At 43.8% G+C, this 18,661-nt stretch overlaps 1 long non-coding RNA gene across 1 annotated transcript; it reads right to left on the reverse strand.

Moving 5' to 3' along the window:
• Positions 1-6,035: 6,035 nt before the first annotated feature.
• Positions 6,036-17,416, reverse strand: LOC126532418 (uncharacterized). Its single transcript, XR_007599780.3, has 4 exons — positions 17,180-17,416; positions 16,002-16,047; positions 9,598-9,975; positions 6,036-6,398 (listed from the first exon to the last, which is right to left on the reverse strand). It is a non-coding gene; the product is annotated as an uncharacterized lncRNA (long non-coding RNA).
• Between the last annotated feature and the right edge of the window lie 1,245 nt (positions 17,417-18,661).

Here is an 18,661-nt window from a genome sequence, read left to right on the forward strand (position 1 = left end):
CAAGATGTAGGCACTGAAAGATAAGCAGGGTAATGCTATCAGCAATTTCGAAGATACAATAAAAGCAGCGGAAGAATTCTATACTAACCTCTGAAGTACCCAGAGCAGCTACGATACCTCAATTCGAAGCAGTAATGAACAGGTTACAGAGGCTCCTTCTATAACTAGCGATGAAGTTAGAAGGGCCTTGCAAGGCATGAAACGGGGAAAAGCGGCAGGAGAAGATGGAATAACAGTCGATTTAATCAAAGATAGAGGAGATATTATGCTTGAAAAGCTTGCGGCTCTTTATCTGAAATCTCTAACGACTTCAAGGGTTCCAGAGAACTGGAAGAATGCCAACGTTATACTAATCCACAAAAAGGGAGACGTTAAAGAACTGAAAAATTATAGGCCCATTAGCTTACCTCCAGTTTTGTATAAAATGTACACTAAGATAATTTCCAATGGAATAAGGGCAACACTGGACATCAGTCAACCAAGGAAACAGGCTGGTTTCGGAAGGAATACTCTAGAATGGATCATATCCATGTCATCAATCGAGTAATCGAGAAATCCGCAGAGTATAATCAGCCTTTCGATATGGCTTTCATATATAACGAAAAAGCATTTGATTTAGTAGAGATACCAGAAGTCACAGAGGCGTTACGTAATCAAGGAGTGCACGAGGCTTACATAAATATCTTACAAAATATCTACAGAGATTCGACAGCTACCTTAATTCCCCACGAAAAACGTATAAAGATACCTATAAAGAAAGGGGTCACACAAGGAGGCACAATCTGTCCAATGCTATTCACTGCGTGCTCGGAAGAAGTATTGAAGCTATTAAACTGAGAAGGCTTAGGAGTAAGGATCAACGGTGAGTATCTCAGCAAGCTTTGCTTTGCAGATGAGATTGTCCTGTTCCGCAACACTGGAGACGAGTTACAGGAAATGAATGAGGACCTCAACTTAGAGAGTGCGAGAGTGGGGTTGAAGATTAATATGCAAAAGACAAAGATAATCATGAATAGGTGGACAAGGTAACAAGAGTTCAGGATCGCCAGTCAGCCTCCAAAGTCTGTGATGGAGTACGCTTAAGTAGGTCATTTACTCACGGGGACCCTGGTCATGAGAAGGAAATATACAGAAGAATAAAAATAGGTTGGAATGCATCCGGCAAACATTGTCAGGCCCTGATTGGAAGCTTACCACTATAATAGAAAACAATGGTGTACAATCAATGTATTCTACCGGTGCTAACAAATTCGGCAGACAGATAGACAGACAAAGAACTTTAATTACAAGGTCCTGAGAAGCTTATAGGACAGAGCTGCGGGCCGCTCCCACGTGGGGACTGGTAGGCCGAGCCTAACCGCCGCATCGTGGGCTCTCTGGACAGCCCAGGTTTGACGTGAAATTTCTGAGCTCTCGATGGCAGAGCTCCATTCTTCTTCTGCGATGCGATTGGGTCCCTGTAACGAGGGGCATCGCCAGAGCATGTGTGCGAGATTGCTAACAGCCCCACAGTCGGGGCAAGTAGAGCTAAAATCCCCTGGAGTGATCGTGTGGAAAAGGGCCAGGTTTGGATAACACTTAGTTTGAAGCATGCGTAAAGTGGACGCAGAAACTTGGAAATTGACAAAGAAGCTGGAGAACAAGTGAAGGATCGCGCAAAGAACGGTGAAATGAAGAATGTTAGGCGTTACGTTAAGAGACGGGAAGAGTGTGGTATGGATCAGGGCGCTAACGGGGATAGCCGATATTTTAAGTGACATTAAAGGAAAAATTCAGGCAGTATCTCCTCAGGGATTTATCTGAATGATGCGCGAGCCTTTGTAGTAACGATGCAGTGTCCACCGCTCACACTCAACACTGCTGGTAAACCTCGCACTGCTCTGCGGCTGCGGTCGTCTTGGCGCCGTTGCGGTAAACGCGACAGCGCTGCAGCGACACGAACTGCTGCGGAAGGCGGCGCAACGTGAACTGACGAGGCAAGCAAACTACTGCAGGTAGCATCGCCAGGTGCGCTGATGACGTTCCGATCCGAAGCCACGACTACTCCACAGACCCGCCGTGGTTGCTCAGTGGCTATGGTGTTGGGCTGCTGAGCACAAGGTCGCGGGATCGAATCCCGGCCACGGCGGCCACATTTCGATGGGGGCGAAATGCGAAAACACCCGTGTGCTTAGATTTAGGTGCACGTTAAAGAACCCCAGGTGGTCGAAATTTCCGGAGTCCTCCTCCACTACGGCGTGCCTCATAGTCAGAAAGTTGTTTTGGCACGTAAAACCCCATAATCTATCTACTCCACAGTTCTTGCTTACTAAGGGTGTGGCTAGGGCGCGTCTGATTGTTCACGTCACGTGGCCACAGAGACGCGCCCGTGGTACTGCTCGCGCGTTCGTGGTCGTCTTCTTCCACATTTGGCTGGCTCTATCTTGACAGCGATCGCCTTAGGCGAAGGAGGGACGGACGGACAGTTCTCTCGTTGGGCTACCATAGAAGTGCTTACACAATTTAAAGATAAATGGATCTGGGCAGGCCACGTAATGCGTAGGTAAGATAACCTGTGGGCCTTTAGGGTTACAGAATGGGTGCCAAGAGAAGGGAAGCGCAGTCGAGGACGGCGGAAGACTAGGTGGCGTGATTAGACTAGGAAATTCGCAGGGGCTAGTTGGAATAGGTTGGCACAGGACAGGGGTAATTGGAGATCTCAGGTAGCAGCCTTCGTCCTGCAGTGGACATGAAATAGGCTGATGATGATGATAATAATAATGATGATGATGATGCCTTGTGGCAAATCCCCGAATAAAACAAATTACCTCCTCAATCTTTCAAACTCATGCCAGCGTTAACGCACGTCAGTGCGCACGTATGCATTGAACAGACGTGCCACACGGCCCGTGACCAATGATTCTCTTTTACGAAAATGTCAGTTATCCTATCCAGATGTGTCGTGCGTCAGTCCGCTACTATGGAGGACGTACGTGGCCACTCTGATAACAAACAAATGACATTTTCCAACTACCGCGAAAGGTCATGCACATGTCAACAGCTTGAGGTCTACCACCTGCGATGTCGGTACAAGAGTTGGAACACCTCGCAACTTGAGGAAGCTTAAAGTTTGAATATTTTCAAGGCTGTGAAAAAAAAACATGTTGTGAATAAATATATATGGTTATACCATGGCGTTTTTCGTACAGGAGTTTTCACGTGCCAAATTATAGCTTGCCATACATCATTATAGAGCATCAACAAAACTAGGTCCGAACTATTTTCTCAGCTTTACACACGTTTTCCAGGCGCACAGAATCCAACGTCGCCTTGAAATGTTACCTGTCAGGTTGAAATATACGATAATTATACGAGATTGATGGCAGACTAATAAAAACGAATTGTGCGCAACATTTTTTGTTGCGTTAGGATTAGGGGCGTCAAAGTAGAAAAAAGAGATATATATATATATATATATATATATATTCCTCCTTGAAGAGGCAGGAAATCTGTCGAGTGAGCTCCTGAACAACACTGTTCAATGTCGACGACATTGAACGTGGCTTAAATCATGTATCTAGGTCCTCGAGGAGGTGCGACGGATTTAACACTAGATCGTCACTGACTTTTTGTTTGCGCAAAGCATTTTTTATATCATGCTTCGTTATCCTTTATCAAATGGAAATTTGTCGCAAAGGTTGGTTCAAAAATCACATAAGCGTGCTTTCTAGGAGCACGTTGCTCCATTGTATAGTACTCCTGTTTTCTACCATAGAGGTTCCCTTATTGCAGCATGTTTGTATGCACTGTTTTCGTAGACAACCTTGACGTGATGCTTCTGGTGACGTGTTACGTTCCAGTCTGTGCATGACATCGCTGTGTACTGTATGCAAGCACCCTCCTCCATCCCCCCCCCCCCTCCCACTGCTTACAATGTTGTTCGCCCATGATTGTATTGCGCTTAGTGTTATACTGACGAACATAAGGAACAAGACGCGGACGTACGTGGCGCAAACAACCAACTTGTTTAAAACTCTTAAAGAACACTCTTATATACAACGTGATGTAGCGGGGGGGGGGGGGGGGGGGGGTATATAAACAGATATAACAAGGTGACGACATGTGATGATGCGTTGGGCCGGAAAAACATCGTTCACTTGCACCCGTTCGCCCTGGCAAACTCGACCTCAGCTTCGATAAGCACGATGGACGGAGTGCTTACGCAGTTGTTTTGCCATCGCAAATGCTTCCCATGTTTGTCGCTCCGTTGTGTTTTTGATGTACATACCAATGACTGTGTTGCTTTCTAGTAGCGGAGAGCATTTGCACTGTTTGCAGTGCGCAGTCACGTTACTAAGCTCTGTCAGAAGCTGGCACATCAAAAAACAAAAACGGAGCGAGAAATATGGGAAGCACTTGCGATAGCCAAAGAAAAAGAGGAATGCGTAAGCACTCCGTCCGTCCTGCTTATCGAAGCTGAGGTCGGGTTTGCCAAGGCGAACGGGTGCAAGTGAACGATGTTTTTCCGCCCCAACGCATCATCACATGTCGTCACCTTATCATTTCTTTTTATATCACCTCCGCCACATCACCTTGTGTATAGGCGTGTTCTTTAACAGTTTTAAAGAAGTTGTTAGTTTGCACCACGTGCGTCCGCGTATTGTCCCTTATGTTCCTCAGTGTAACACTAAGAGCAATACAATCATGAACGCCCACCAACTAGCCCTGTTCATTGCTTAACTAAATGTTGTTCGCGTATGCTTCAATCAAGCAGTGTTCGGACAAGCGGCTTTCTTCTTAGCGACTTTAAGAGGAACGTTTACCTCAATACCGATTCCGATCTACCCATTCTACCACTTGTAAAGCGCAGAACTTCGCTCATTGGTGAACCGCCGAACCAATTTGAATCAATTTCGTTGCATTTCAAAGAGCACGCTGAACTGGGCCGTCTCTATACAGTAAGCAAACTTTTATTTGTAGCCTGAAATATTTTACAAAAGATGACCAAAATTGATAAGTAAAAGAAATGCGGCCGCACAAAGTATACAAATACGTAACGCTGCGCCAAAAGCAGATATTGTAGTTATATAAACGGCATATTTTAGAGCATCTCAGGTTGAGAAATGTGATACACAAATCTATTCTACGCAGAATTGTTACAATGCTTACGAGAGTTTTACAAAATAACTATAACTCACAAATTAGTGGTACATTTCACAGCGACTTTTAATGTATCACTTTTGTCCGCTTTAAATGTTTCGAATTATGACAGTTTTTGTTATTTCTGAGCTACATAGCTGTAAACGTGATACTTCATTTTCTTGAAATTCCTCAATTTCCAAGGAATTTCCTAACAATATTTATGAGGCAAATAAAAACACTCACAGGACAGTTACGATTGTGTAAAGCGAATTTTGAAGCAATAGCTGTGGTGGGAGAGGGAAGAATATTTCGTAGACATGTTTAATTTTGTCTCCCTTGTTTGTTTTAATGTAGTGATGACGGCCTTGTGATCGCTACACTGAGTAGTTATATGCTCAATGTATTGGCTTATATCGCTGTCTTCGAAGACGAGGTCGATGCACTTTCCTCTAGATGTAGCGACGGATCCAGGCAGGATGGCGAGTTTCAGCATCAATGGTTGTCGATTATTCTACAGAAAATCGGCGTTGTCTGTTTTGATGTTAGAGTCACCCAAGAGAAGCATTGATACTTCAGTTTCTTGAAATTCCTCAACTTCCAAAGAACTTAGTAAAAATGTTAATGAGCTAAACAAAAAAACTCACATGACATTTGCGATTGTGTAACGCGAATGTTTAAGCATTAGCTGTGGTGGGAGAAGGAAGAATATTTTGTTGAACAGAGGTGCCTACCCGGTCTCGCATCCACAGTAACCCATGTCGACGTGCGAGAGGTTGAAAGAGGTGCAACTTTGCAGCTGACGGTGCGGTGCTCAAAGAGGTTGCAGCCGTAACAGCGGGGTGGCACTGGTCAAAGAGCATTGACACAATCCAGGTCACCACTTTGTACCGACAACGAGCCAAGAAAAGACTTGATTAGCTGCCAGGAACCTTTCTGCCAGCCACGCCATGCTCATGCGCACGTCACGGACCGAGCAGCGTTTATTTTCGTAGCCTTGCAATGCCGGACGATATGCCTGCCTCCACGATATACCGATGGAGGATGTTACACACGAACGTTAGTGTGTCGTCGGTTTCGAAACTCTTCCTCGATCTTTGTAGCAGCCCTCGCGCAGAAGTTCTTGAACTCTCTTTCAATTTCCTTTTGAATATTTGTTATGGCGTAGTCACTAAACTTTGTTGCAACTTTGCCGAACATCGAGGTAGATGGCGGGTCGATGTACAAACTCACCGACCTCAGAATGAGACTGCAAATGCAAGTATGTGCTTCTAAATTCGCTGAAAAAGAAAAGAACCGCATCAGCGCCATAAGACAAAGCTCTGCGCGCTGTGCCCAGACACTGGCAATTTACTGACTGACTTGAGCACTTTGTTTCTGTATGTTCCACAACCAATATTAACTGTATTTGAAAACATGCGGCATTCAAGTTAGGGACTCTGTTCCTTACGGTACCTGTATAGATAGCGGCTTACCGCGGTGAATCCTACTCTGAACAGTAACTTTCTCTTTTATGACTCACGTTTTCATGTTATCAAAAGAAAAACGTCGCGAAATAGGCTAAGGACTCTTACTTTGCAGCGTTAGGCAACATGGCGGCAACCGTTCAGGCGCGAGCCGCTAGCTCCCCTGCCAGCTCACCGCCTTGTGCTTAGGAAAACTTTTGTCAGATTACTGTGGCGGAAGGAAAGTGATCTATTCCGATGTATAAAACCTCTTTCCAGCGTAAAGGAACGCGTTAAATTTCTCGAGAAGAGTGCAAGCATTACCGCCTCATCTAACAGGTTAGTCAAAGCGCTTACTAAATTGGTTCTCGTGTTACCCGGGGTCCTCAAGCGCAGTTCAACTCCAAGCACATTGGCGAACAAGTCTCACCTTCTCCGCTGACTACTCTCGGCTCACTAATTGCTCTCAATCTGCAGTTAGAACAGGGGGAGCGTTTTGCCTATCGCTATCGCACAACAAAGCCGTTTCGAAAAGTGTAGAATACCGTTCCGAAAAGCGCAGATACTGTTCTAAAGGAGCTGCTCCAAACCGCCCTCTAGAATTCACCATTAACTGTATGATGCCGCTTTTGCTTTCTCTCCTTTATTGCGAATTATACAAAACTGGGCGATTGGGCCGCGTTGTCATTACTGTGCGCTAACTGAGTGTTCCTTGGTGACGTGTGACAATAGAAGTGCGACATGAGTACTGCAGGTTAAGTAAAAATCTTCACACTTGCTTAGGCGCATCGAAGGCAAAGAAAACGTGAACGCAATATAGATGGACTATAGCTGCATAGTGGCAATTATTACGCTGTTGTCTTTCCTACACTGTGAACCAAAATAATGTAGCGCTAATTCTTTTACTAAAATATTATGTTTTCGGTAATTGCTTGAGCACACGCTAAATTTTCAGTTTCATATTTTAAACCCTGTAACCTTGTAAGCACCAATGCCTTTCGTAATGCCTCTCTTTAAATAAAGATAATTAGTAAAGCGCACCCTTCAGAAAGCTTTGCAATGCACCAGGCATTGCATCTCTAAGCTAACAATGGAGGCGTTGTACTTCAGCCCTATGGTATTGGCTAATCGAAAGTTCTTAAATGCACGCTGACTGGTCTCTTTCCGCTTCTAAAGCATCTTTGACACGTAATAATTATTGAGAATATGCTACACGAAAGGCAACATCTGGCTGCCAATACAGTAAATTCCAGACTACTGCCTCAACTTGCCACCAGATTTGAACCGGCGCATCCCGTTTTACACTGGGGCTCACTAGCACTGAAAGGCTCAAAACTGTATCTGCCTTGTGTATCCGTTCCGTCATGCCGAGGCGTGTGACACAGCTATTGTCAATCCCTCTCGTCGTCCTAATAATTAGTTTGCCTTAGTCTCAGTCTCATGGCGCGGAGTATGACAGGAAAACTTGCCCTAGCGCCTACACACGGTTGTGATACGCGACAAAATAAAGGTGCTCTAAAGTCACCATGTTCCAAGTAAAAGCTTGATGTATGCGTAACAAACTAAACCAAACCTCCTATTTCCTTCTCAAAACTAATGATCATATTGTGGTGCATATATTTTGGCCACAGATACACCTCAACTGGAATAATGAGGCATGTTTTGATTAAACACTTACGTTATTTTCTGTTTATTTATATTTTTGCTCGCTTTTGCGACCTGTTCTTATTGTTTGTAAAAAGGCATAAAATGAATTGTTCAAGGTATTATTGTTCCATCTACATAACAGTTACCATGCCTCTTTATCGACGCCCTGCCCCTTCATGACAACAAATTTTATTTTGCCTGCGCCACTTTCATCGTCTTACCATTGATCCGCTTCTGATTTATATCCAGAACAGTGCTCTAACTTGCATGTTTCATTTGTTCATCCGAGCCGTTGACATTAGGTAATGAATGAACTTCAGCTCCGGTGATCGCTGAAGCATTTGTGTTAGATGAAGTCTTATGGTGTCATTCAGAAAATTATGGCGAAAGCGCCAGTAGCCTCTCTAAATGGCTCAGGGAACATGTACAGGTTGTTAAAAGTAAATATTGATCATTTTTCGAAGGAAAAAGAAAACTTTAATTTTGTTAAATAACGTAATTTTAAGCAAGAACTAGAGCTTCGCCTGTCATATGAGAAAAATAAATGTGCCAGGTGAAAATAGAAACGAAAGAAAAGTTGGTATCTGTGATATCGCCACCAATGCGTGAAACAGTTGCTATAGAATGCGACTAGCGCTTTCTCTCACTTCCCTGAGATTTCCTTTTGACACACGAAAATAAAACAGAAATCCTTAACCTGACCCTGAAATATATATGGGCCTCTGACCTTTGAACACGCTTTCCTCTACAATTTCTCCCTCCCTTCGATGTGTACTTTTTCATAATACTCTGCAGTTCGAAGTCTAAGACGCAAAAAGAAAGTTGTACGAATACACAAAATACAAGCTGATTGGATGCACCCAATGGGCGGAGGATGTTTTCTCGTACTTTCCTATGTCACGCGGCAAAGGTCCACGTAGGACAAGCGATGGGGCGCGGGAACCACATAACTATTCCTCACGCCCCCGCATTCTCAAAAAGATGGTATATCCAGCCACAATCTACTTTAGCATGCGGAGAAAAAAAAATACTACGAGGAGCGCCGATGAGCAAAATTTCCGAACATTGAAAGAGGCGTCAGCCGTTCGCGAAAGATTAGCGGTGCTTATAATGGCAACCAGACAATTTGCAACAACCGCAGCAGAAGCACTTTGTCATTGTTTTTCTTCCATATAAATTTTGCTTCCGTAACTTTCAGCAATACATGTGCGTTACGTAACACAAAGCCGGCCTATACCTCGGTCTTTTATACAATGGGGACAGCTCGGGGCAACTTGTCAACTTCTTTTTGCAATACCTTTATGCTGTTCCCCTGTATGTTGCCAACAAAAAGCGTAGTTATACGCCATATATAGGCCGAAATCTGACAAATACGTATAGTACTCACCCCGACCAATAGGCGATTTGAACCACACATACACATCAAAAGTTCCCTTCTCGATGTTGTGAGTGATGTTGAAGTATTGCTCCTTCCGTCTCAAGCTGTTCTTCTTTATGACGAGGTACGTTGCAACGCTTCTCGAAAGGTCGAAGGGACAAAAAATTACGGACATTTTCTCTCCCACTTTTAGCTCGCAGTTCCCACTTAGATTTCCGCTGTTACGTACAGAGAGCAAGCCATTTGTAAAGATAAACGTGTAGTGCCATATTAACCAGTGCCTAAATGCCAACGTTAAGTTTGCCAGCACTATGGTTTTATTGATATGCATTTGCACGGGAAACCGTTGTTTCGGGTCATCCTTGCTGGCAGCTCGAAGTACTTGGCCTGCGTGAGGTAGACGAGAAAAACATTATTATTTGCTAGCTCTTGTATCATTATCGGCTATCTCATAAGGCAGTAGATAACGATGATTTTATTATCCGTAGCAAGTGTAGATGTAAAGTTGTCGAGGCAGATTCAAAAAAGTGTTTATGTTACTTGCAGGCCACACAGATATTGAAGGCCCACTAAACTTGCGCTTAAAACATAAGTTGTACAATCGTACATTATTCTGACAAAAGTACTTGTTTTCATTAAACAAAAGTAGACGGCGTGCTCTCTTGCGTTTTTATAGAGTAGCTTTGCGATCCGCGACCAAAAGAAAATGATATTTTGAAGATGTGTGGTTAAGTTTAGCTGAAGGGGATTTCTGTTAACCATTGCTTCGCACCTCTTCACTTCAAACATTCTTTCTAGAAAAACTAAGTGCAGAATAATCATCTGGTGTTCCGTAAGGTTAATGATCTGCTTAGAGCGCCATGAATTGTAAATTTAAAAGGACACTAAAGAGAAAGATAAGCTGGGTTCTATCAGTAAATTACCTTTCCACAATACCACAAAGGCCTTCCTTATCGTGTAAGGAGGCTTAACAAGCCAGAGAAGACAGAGAAACCAAAGACGGGTGGTGACACTGATATCAAATTCCTGCACTAAGTCGCCATCACGGTTTATGACGGCGTCCGGTCCGGCTCAATTAATTCTTTTTTCAGTAAACATAAGCTTTGTTGTATGCTAATGGGAGCAATGCATGAACTCGGAAATTTCTGAAAATATTCAGGGTGCCACAATGGCCGAAATACGAGAAAACATATTTAAATTATGATGTCAGACTGACGTACGGGCGCTCGGGTGGGTGCAAAATTTTAAAAAAAATTGTATAGAATTTTGTCTAATATTTCCTGTTCTACTAATCAGCATGTTATCGCGAAATGAGTAAAACATTTTTGCCACTCCAAACTGATTCATTTTAGTCCCTATTTAACGACAATACGCGATTTCGCTCCAAAATGGGGCTTTCCATCTTCTTACAGCTTCCGAGCGCCAGAGAAGATTCAACAGCTTCGCTTAAACTTTGATGTTCTGCTAACTTTAACGACTTCGCATTTATGTTCTCGCCTTTCGACTCTCTTCAGTAGTTAGTTATTTTATTTTTCTCTTTGTCGTCGTCGTTGTCGTCGTCGTCGTCGTCGTCGTCGTCGTTGTTGTTGTTGTTGTTGTTGTTGTTGTTGTTGTTGTCATGTGGCTAGGAGCAGCCTGCCCCGTGTAAAAACGCCGATATTTCCTTTGAGTGCTGTGGGCATTAAGTGCCAAGTTCACAACAACAGACAGGCCCCAGTAGCATTCTATGGCATCGAGAGGAGAAAAAAGTGTATAGCACTTTTGATGCCACATCTGTAAGGAACCAGAAACTGTGGATTTACAAGACAGAGAAGAAATTATTTCAAAACGTCATTCCCTCAATTAGGTTAAAGGAAAGTTTGTTTATGACGCAATAATTTAACAACGACAGGTTACATACAAACTAGTAATTGTTTCATGCTCGTTTCCATGACTATTTGATGTGACAAACTGGTATTTTAACACTGTGTCTTAGTCTAGAAACAATACCACGCTTTGCAGGTTACATAGTTCTTGTGTACCCAGTCCGAAAAAAAAAAGCTATAGGAGGGGTATTAATACGACAATATGAGGAATACTATTGTATTACTTGGAACTCTGAAAAACTGTGCCTGCAATTGCCTCAAAAGAAGTACTGTAAATCCTGAGGAAAATTTTTTCTTCATAGTTCTGGATTTGGATTTGGCCACAGGAACATCTGCGTGGATATTTGCAGATGCGCTTGTGACACAAGTTGAATATCCGCTTAATTTCATGAATAAATAATTGGACCATTTACAAGCTTACCGATCGAATTGGAAATCACTAGAACGCGCAAAACTGTGCATATGTGTGTGACCTGCTGTCAAACTTGTCGTTCGGGGGGGCTGAGACCTTTGTCAGGCTTTATGCCTTTAGTCTCAGTCTACCCTCGTTTGAATGAACGAGAAATAAAATTATATTCAAATTCTATTCAATACTCCGAAAATTGATCTCCTTTCGATAATTATGCGTTTCTCTAAAAAAATCATCATCCCTAATTTATCTTATATTGTATGCAAAATTTGCACTTTACCCTGCCTTGCTTTCTTTTCCACCCGCCATGGCGGCGTAGTGGCTTTGGTGTTACGCTGCTAGGCCCAAGGGCGCGGTATCAAATCTCCGCCAGCGCGGCAGCATTTCGATGAAGCGAAATGCAAAAACGTCCGTGTACGGTGCATTGGACGCACGTTACAGAACCCCAAGTGGTCAAAATTAATCCTAAGTCCCCTACAGCGTTCTTTATAATCATATCATTGTTCCGGCACGTAAAACCCTAGAATTTATTAAATATATCATATTTTCTTCCGTAAGTTCTACCGTCCCTCCTTCGTTTAACTGCCCGCTTTTCTGCGAATTCCTGTATGCGCCATCATGTAAACGAGCAATAAAGCAAGCATTCAAGCAAGCAAGCGAGCAAGCATGCAAGCGAGCAAGCAAGCGAGCGAGCGACCAAGCAAGCAAACAAACCACCAAACAAGCAAACAAGCGACCGAGCATGCAAGCAAGTCTTGCTGAAGAGGTTGATTGTTTGCCTGGTTGTCGCGACAACGTTTCAAGAAATTAAAACAAGCAGGTTGACCACTTCTCGCAGAACAGTCAGTACTTGAGGTTTTGTCTAAGTATCGAGCAAGTTTCGTTTCTTACTAATGGCGTCGAGTATTATTTTTTTTACATTATTTTAGTTAAATTTGGTGTATCAGTCGGTCAGTGGGGCAGATGTCGACAAATTCTCGAGAGAAGGACCTGGGGTCCTTGGTCCCACTTTAGTCGGCCTCTCTCCACCCTAATCAAATGTTTCTTGACGCTTTCTTACGTAATGAGGCAAGCCGCATACCTAGGGCACGGGTGCGTTTGCACGGAGGAGTCACTGGGCTCACCAAACCGAAATAATGCGTAAATATTGATACGATGAGGCGAAGAGAATTACGACCGTCCTGAAGACAACGAAAAGTGGACACAGCCGGGCTGGGCTTTCTTCCGCCTCCGCGAACGTTCGCTTTTTGAAAATATGTTGTAAATAGTTTTATACTCGTAACATTCGGTGGAGGTTCTGGGTAGCCGACGATGCCGGTGCAGGCGTAGATGACGTGTCGTCCCCAGGAGTCATTGTCAAAAGTTGGATGTGACGTCCGCTGCGGAGGTCCGCGTACTTCGTAAATAGTTACGAAGTTCGATGACTTTGACCGCATCGCCGAAACGGCAGGAGACACCGACAGGTCTCCGAAACGCCGACATCAGGTTTATTCCATACTTTCGAAACTTCTATAAGCAACGATCAATTGCACACAACCTTCCAGCATTATTAAACAAACGCTAAAACGCTGCAAGTTTCTCCCCTAAACAGTTAAATACGTATTTTGTTCAGGGGACACTGTTGTATCAGCACTGTAAAGCTATATAGGCGCAAGCTGGAATCGGTTGGCGCAGGACAGGGGTAATTGGAGATCGCAGGGAGAGGCCTTCCTCCTGCAGGGCACACAAAATAGGCTGATGATGATGTTGATGATGATGGTGTAAAGCTAAATATGTTGTAACACTCTTACAAGTGATAGAAAGTTCTTATTTTCGTTTGGTTTGATGTTGGTAATAACTTACATTTTTCTTAATTATGTGTAGTATTTGTCATCATTAGTGCCGCTTTATAACTTTAATATGCTCATATCCTGTACTTGATATGTTAGGGTTTGCTCTTATCTGATGTGCTTATAACGATTTGCTTCGTATCTGAGACTGCATACATTTTTATTCTATTTTATTTTCCTTGTCACCAACTGTTAAATATATGACGCCTCCTGGGACCAATAAAGTTGTATATGGCAACTTTTAGCCCTGAGGGACGTCTTCTAGTGTATACTACGAAAAATAAAGTTGAATTGAGTTGGGCTGAAAGCAGAACAGGCGCAATGTCAAGCGGCCACACGTCACCAGCTTCACATTACTGACGCTCGACCGTTCGTCAGAGGTGTAATCGTCCACTGTTCGCAGAACAAGATTTACAAGAATCACCTATTCCTCTCTGCATCTTGCAGGCACCAAGGTGATGCAGACAGCAAGTTCAATCTGGCTGAGACTCTGGAATACACTACGCGGCTGGTGTTGCCGTTTAGTGGTGCAACCGAATGGTCGCCACTGTACAATTACAATCAGCATGAATTCAAACGCTGAGAATTCCGAAATTACACCGTTGCATTGTCCCTTTTGCTAGTTCACCTGTGTTTGCAATAACGCCTTCATTCAAACTACAAAACGAATGCTTCAGACTACTCCATGCTTAGAAAGCGACTATACGGGCAATCGCACGTGTCATCTTCATGAAGTTACGTTGCGCCATGTCGATCAAAAGAAATAAAATTCTGGTGCTTTACAACCACGATCTGACTATAAGTCACGCCGTAGTGGGAGATTCCGGAATAATTTGTACCACCAAGGGTTCCTTAAGGTGCACTTAAATCCACCTACACGGGTATTTTCACAGTTCGCCCCCATCGAAATGCGGCCGCCGTGGCCGGGATCGCCGTGTCGCTTACAATGCCGCAATGGTTGGCGCGTCGGCCATAGCTTTTAGGAGGTCATGTAAAATCATGTACATTGAATTGGAGCTGCTTAACACAGTCTGTGACGCGAGGCGGCAAAGTCTATGTCCTCTTGGGCGCTATAACGTAAAACTGTTCCAAACTTTTCTATTCCAATTTTGGACCACCCCCACTTCACCTGTCTGTCACGCGACTTCACGAAAACCGCGATATCTCTCCATCTGATATGACGTGTACACACTGATTATGCTTAATTTCAGCGAACAAAACAAAAAACGTTATTTCTGATTCAACGCCTTTTTGCCATTAGCCCTCGGCTATTGGTCAGAAGTTTTCGTGCGGCACCCACTTTACCTGCCTCTCACACGACGTCACAAAACCTCAAAAACTTAGTGACGCGTACGCGTTAAAGATGCATTAATATGCCGAACAAAACTGAATTTTCTTCTGAATAGCCGCAGGCTGCCCCGTTCCGAAAGGAATAAAAGATGGCTGCCGCCGATCGCTCCGGCACTGGCTACTCGTCCCCGCCGGAGAGCATGGGTTTAATTGCTCGTAATAAAACTTTTTGCGTGGCCTTGTAACGTTTTTGAGAACTTTCGGCACGTTTACGACCTCGTGCTGCCAACTATTCTTTGCTGAGGATCCGTTTTAGCGTCATTCTTAAGCTTCCGTTGCATGCCGCTGTGATTGTCGCCGACCCACCGCAAGCTAAGTTAGAGAAAGCGGACCAATCGCAGACGCCAGCACCACCCTCTTAGAATAGTATGGAATAGAATAGAATATTTATTCTCTTTTTTCAATGTTATATACAGCATCCAAACATACATCGCCACGTCAGGAGGGAGCCTAAAGTCTGTATATGCCTGATGAGGCCTTTCCTCCTCGTGGTTATCGATCCGGTTATCCGGTTACCATCAGGTTATCGATATTCAGTGCAGTGGCTCGGCCCCGTCGAACACCTCTCCACATGCCCCTCGCCTTTTGTGAGCGAATTAGATAAGACAAGCCGCTCAGTGCATGTAATGTTATTCGTTTTTCAAGCAAACAAAAGTGACCTCCTATGAACGAGGGGAGCATTTGATTGGTTTGTTGAGACAACCCTGCGGGGACCGCCCGATGCTTGCGTCGGTGGTTACGGAAATTTGGCGTGAGGAGATTGGAATAAAAACATATTGTAATAGTTTTACGCTATACGGCCCCTTGTCTCTTCCTTATTTTTTTTTCATCAGCTATCGCTTGACAACTTCGCATTATGGGCGGAACTTTATTTTTTTCTTCCGAAGCAATACGTGCATTTTCGAATGCACGCTCGGCAAAGTCAGGCGCTTGCTGTAAAAATACAACACGGTTTCTTACCGAAGACTAAAAGAGACGTGGTCACGAAGAGAAGTTGAGCTTTCATCTGCAATGAGCCAAGGTTATTATTGCAAAGTCAGCGATAACATTTCTTCTTTCCACTTTAACGGAGATAACATGAAATCACGTGAAAACATTGGTCCTCAATAAAAGGAAGGAATGATTTCAATTCAACTAAAACGACGACACAACACAGGCACTAGACCGGACAGCCGGGCTAGTTGGTAATGAGTCATAATGAGTACGGCAGCGCAAAACACGAAGAGCACAAAGCACTGCCCATTCTGATTGCTTCTTGTCGCCGCTGTGTTTTGCACTGCTGCACTACACAGATATGTGCATAATACGTATGTGCACCCGCGTTAAGTGTCTAGGCGAGTTTAATTTTAAAAAAGGCAAAAGTACCATCGCCGAGAAAGACGCCAAAGACATTAAAGACGCAGGAGAAGCAGGAAGAACTCAGGGGCGGCTTGCACGAACATTTAATAACGTAAATAATAACGAATTTACGAACGCGTTCATAAATGTTGTATAGACAGCGCCTAGTCTGCACAAGAACCCGTTCTTAAATTAGTTATTATTTGCGTTATTAAATGTTCGTGCAAGCCGCCCCAGATTATGTTGCCTAATGATAGTTTCACTCTTGCCAAGCATGCAACATTTTACGGGCTTAAATTGATTATTTGCTAGTATCTGTTTCTTTGTATTCAAATACGCGCAGGAGTGAACAGATGTCTGCATCCTTATGTGCACCAAACATAAGTGCCGGACTAGTTTACTCAGAGAAGTATTGCTCTTTTTTTACTGGCTTTTTTAATGGTCAGGAAGAGCGGCTGCTTTTGAAGTCGCAATGGCCGAGCGCGTGAAAACAGTTCGATGGCTGCCAAATGCAATCTCGATGCAAGAGATCGAGCGCCGCGCAGCATAAAAAGCTTACAGGCTGATTGTGTTCGATATTGCATCAGAAAGGCGTAAATAAAATTTTGAAATGCTCACTTACCAACTTTGTACAGGCGTTCTCAAGTGCTGATTTAAAGCTTACGTCTATAGCTTACCATACAGCGGCAAATAAAATAAACATATCAAATATGGGTTGAAGAATCGTGGCAACATTGAACGTAATACCAAGGAACACACAGCTCACAGTCGAGTTTTCATGTCAGCATAAGTTCTCTCACCGGTAAACTTCGGACCAAGAAACACAGAATCCAACGTCGGCTTTTCGCTCAGCTCATATGTTCGAACGACAAGCAGTGCTTGCACTGGACATGTAACCTTTCAAGCAGGCACAATTGTAACGACAAACGAGAGTACTTTCGGTTATAACTCTCCCTATAGTACATCGAATGCTTATTTAAGCACACGAATCCGTGACAGCCACTGCGTAGCAACAATAAAATTCAAACAGCGCTAGACGACAGGACCAGAAAGAGGAGGAGACAAACACTCCTCTTTCTGGTCCTCTTTCTGGTCCTGTCGTCTAGCGCTGTTTGAATTTTATTGTTACCATGGAACACCAACTCGCCCAATCCGCTGCCCTTCTGCAGCCACTGCGTATATTGGAGGCCGTAGACTGACGTCAGCGGCATCAGAAAATTACGCGCAACTTTTATAAGACATGTTTAACAACATGCTCCGTGACCTTTATTCAAAAGGGCAATAATCGCAAAGACGGGTTCAACGCCACGTAATAAAGCTTTATGGAAACATGTCGCTCTGATGTATACTGCCGTTTTCGGCATAAACAATGGCTGTGCCGTCTGCGTTGACGCTAGTCTGTCATGGAGTGTTATGTTTGACTAGCTGTCCGACATGACTGTGTGGGCGCATAACGCACATTGTTTAAGCCTTCCCTCCCCCCCCCCCCCCCCATCCTCTGGACTTCGTTTCAAAATAAATGTAGTTGAAGTTGAGTTCTAGTAAGCATGCACCAAGAACACTGTCAGCCGACAACTAGCCCCAAATATCGGCAAGGATTGCTAAAATTGAATACAATGCTTACGCCGGAGTTTTCGCAGATGTAACTGCCAGTCAGCAGAAGTCTACACGAAAACAGACGTTTAAAGAAGGCTTCCTGCGTTAGAACCAACCCGCACCCGCCCACTCTGCAACTTATCATCGCGAATTTAGTAATTTAATATTTGCTGGCTCTTTAGATTTAACAAATGGTCTTTCGGGCTGTCACCAGTATCTATACGCCAGGTATACCAGATTCCTGCAATGAGCCAGAATAAGGGGATCTGATAGGCTATAGTCTTGGTTGTTTAAGAGTCTTATTTATGCATTACGTAAGACAGTGTGGAATGCCGTTGTGTTTTATTACAGATCTCGCAGTCGAATATTTCAAACTGATTGTCAGTGGCCGTTACATAATTTCTAGTATTTTGTATCAACTCGACTTGCGATGAGTAAGAGCCACTCTTAGTTGCACTAGCACAAACACGTCCCAAATGCAATTATGTAGGACGATGATTAGTTTGTTTTAACAGTGTTCGAGCAATAAGAGCATCAGACAGCAGCCATCGTTTCGACAAAAGGATTTATCTTCGTCAGGACTACTCTTTATCCTGACGTAGACAAAAACTCGGTTTGCTGAAACGCAGGTTCCAACCTGAGGCTTCCCTTCTTCGTCGACGGTTGAGTCTCCATTTTCCTGCGAA

This window comes from Dermacentor andersoni, chromosome 5 (assembly GCF_023375885.2).
Source record: "Dermacentor andersoni chromosome 5, qqDerAnde1_hic_scaffold, whole genome shotgun sequence".
Classification (NCBI taxonomy): Eukaryota; Metazoa; Arthropoda; class Arachnida; order Ixodida; family Ixodidae; genus Dermacentor; species Dermacentor andersoni.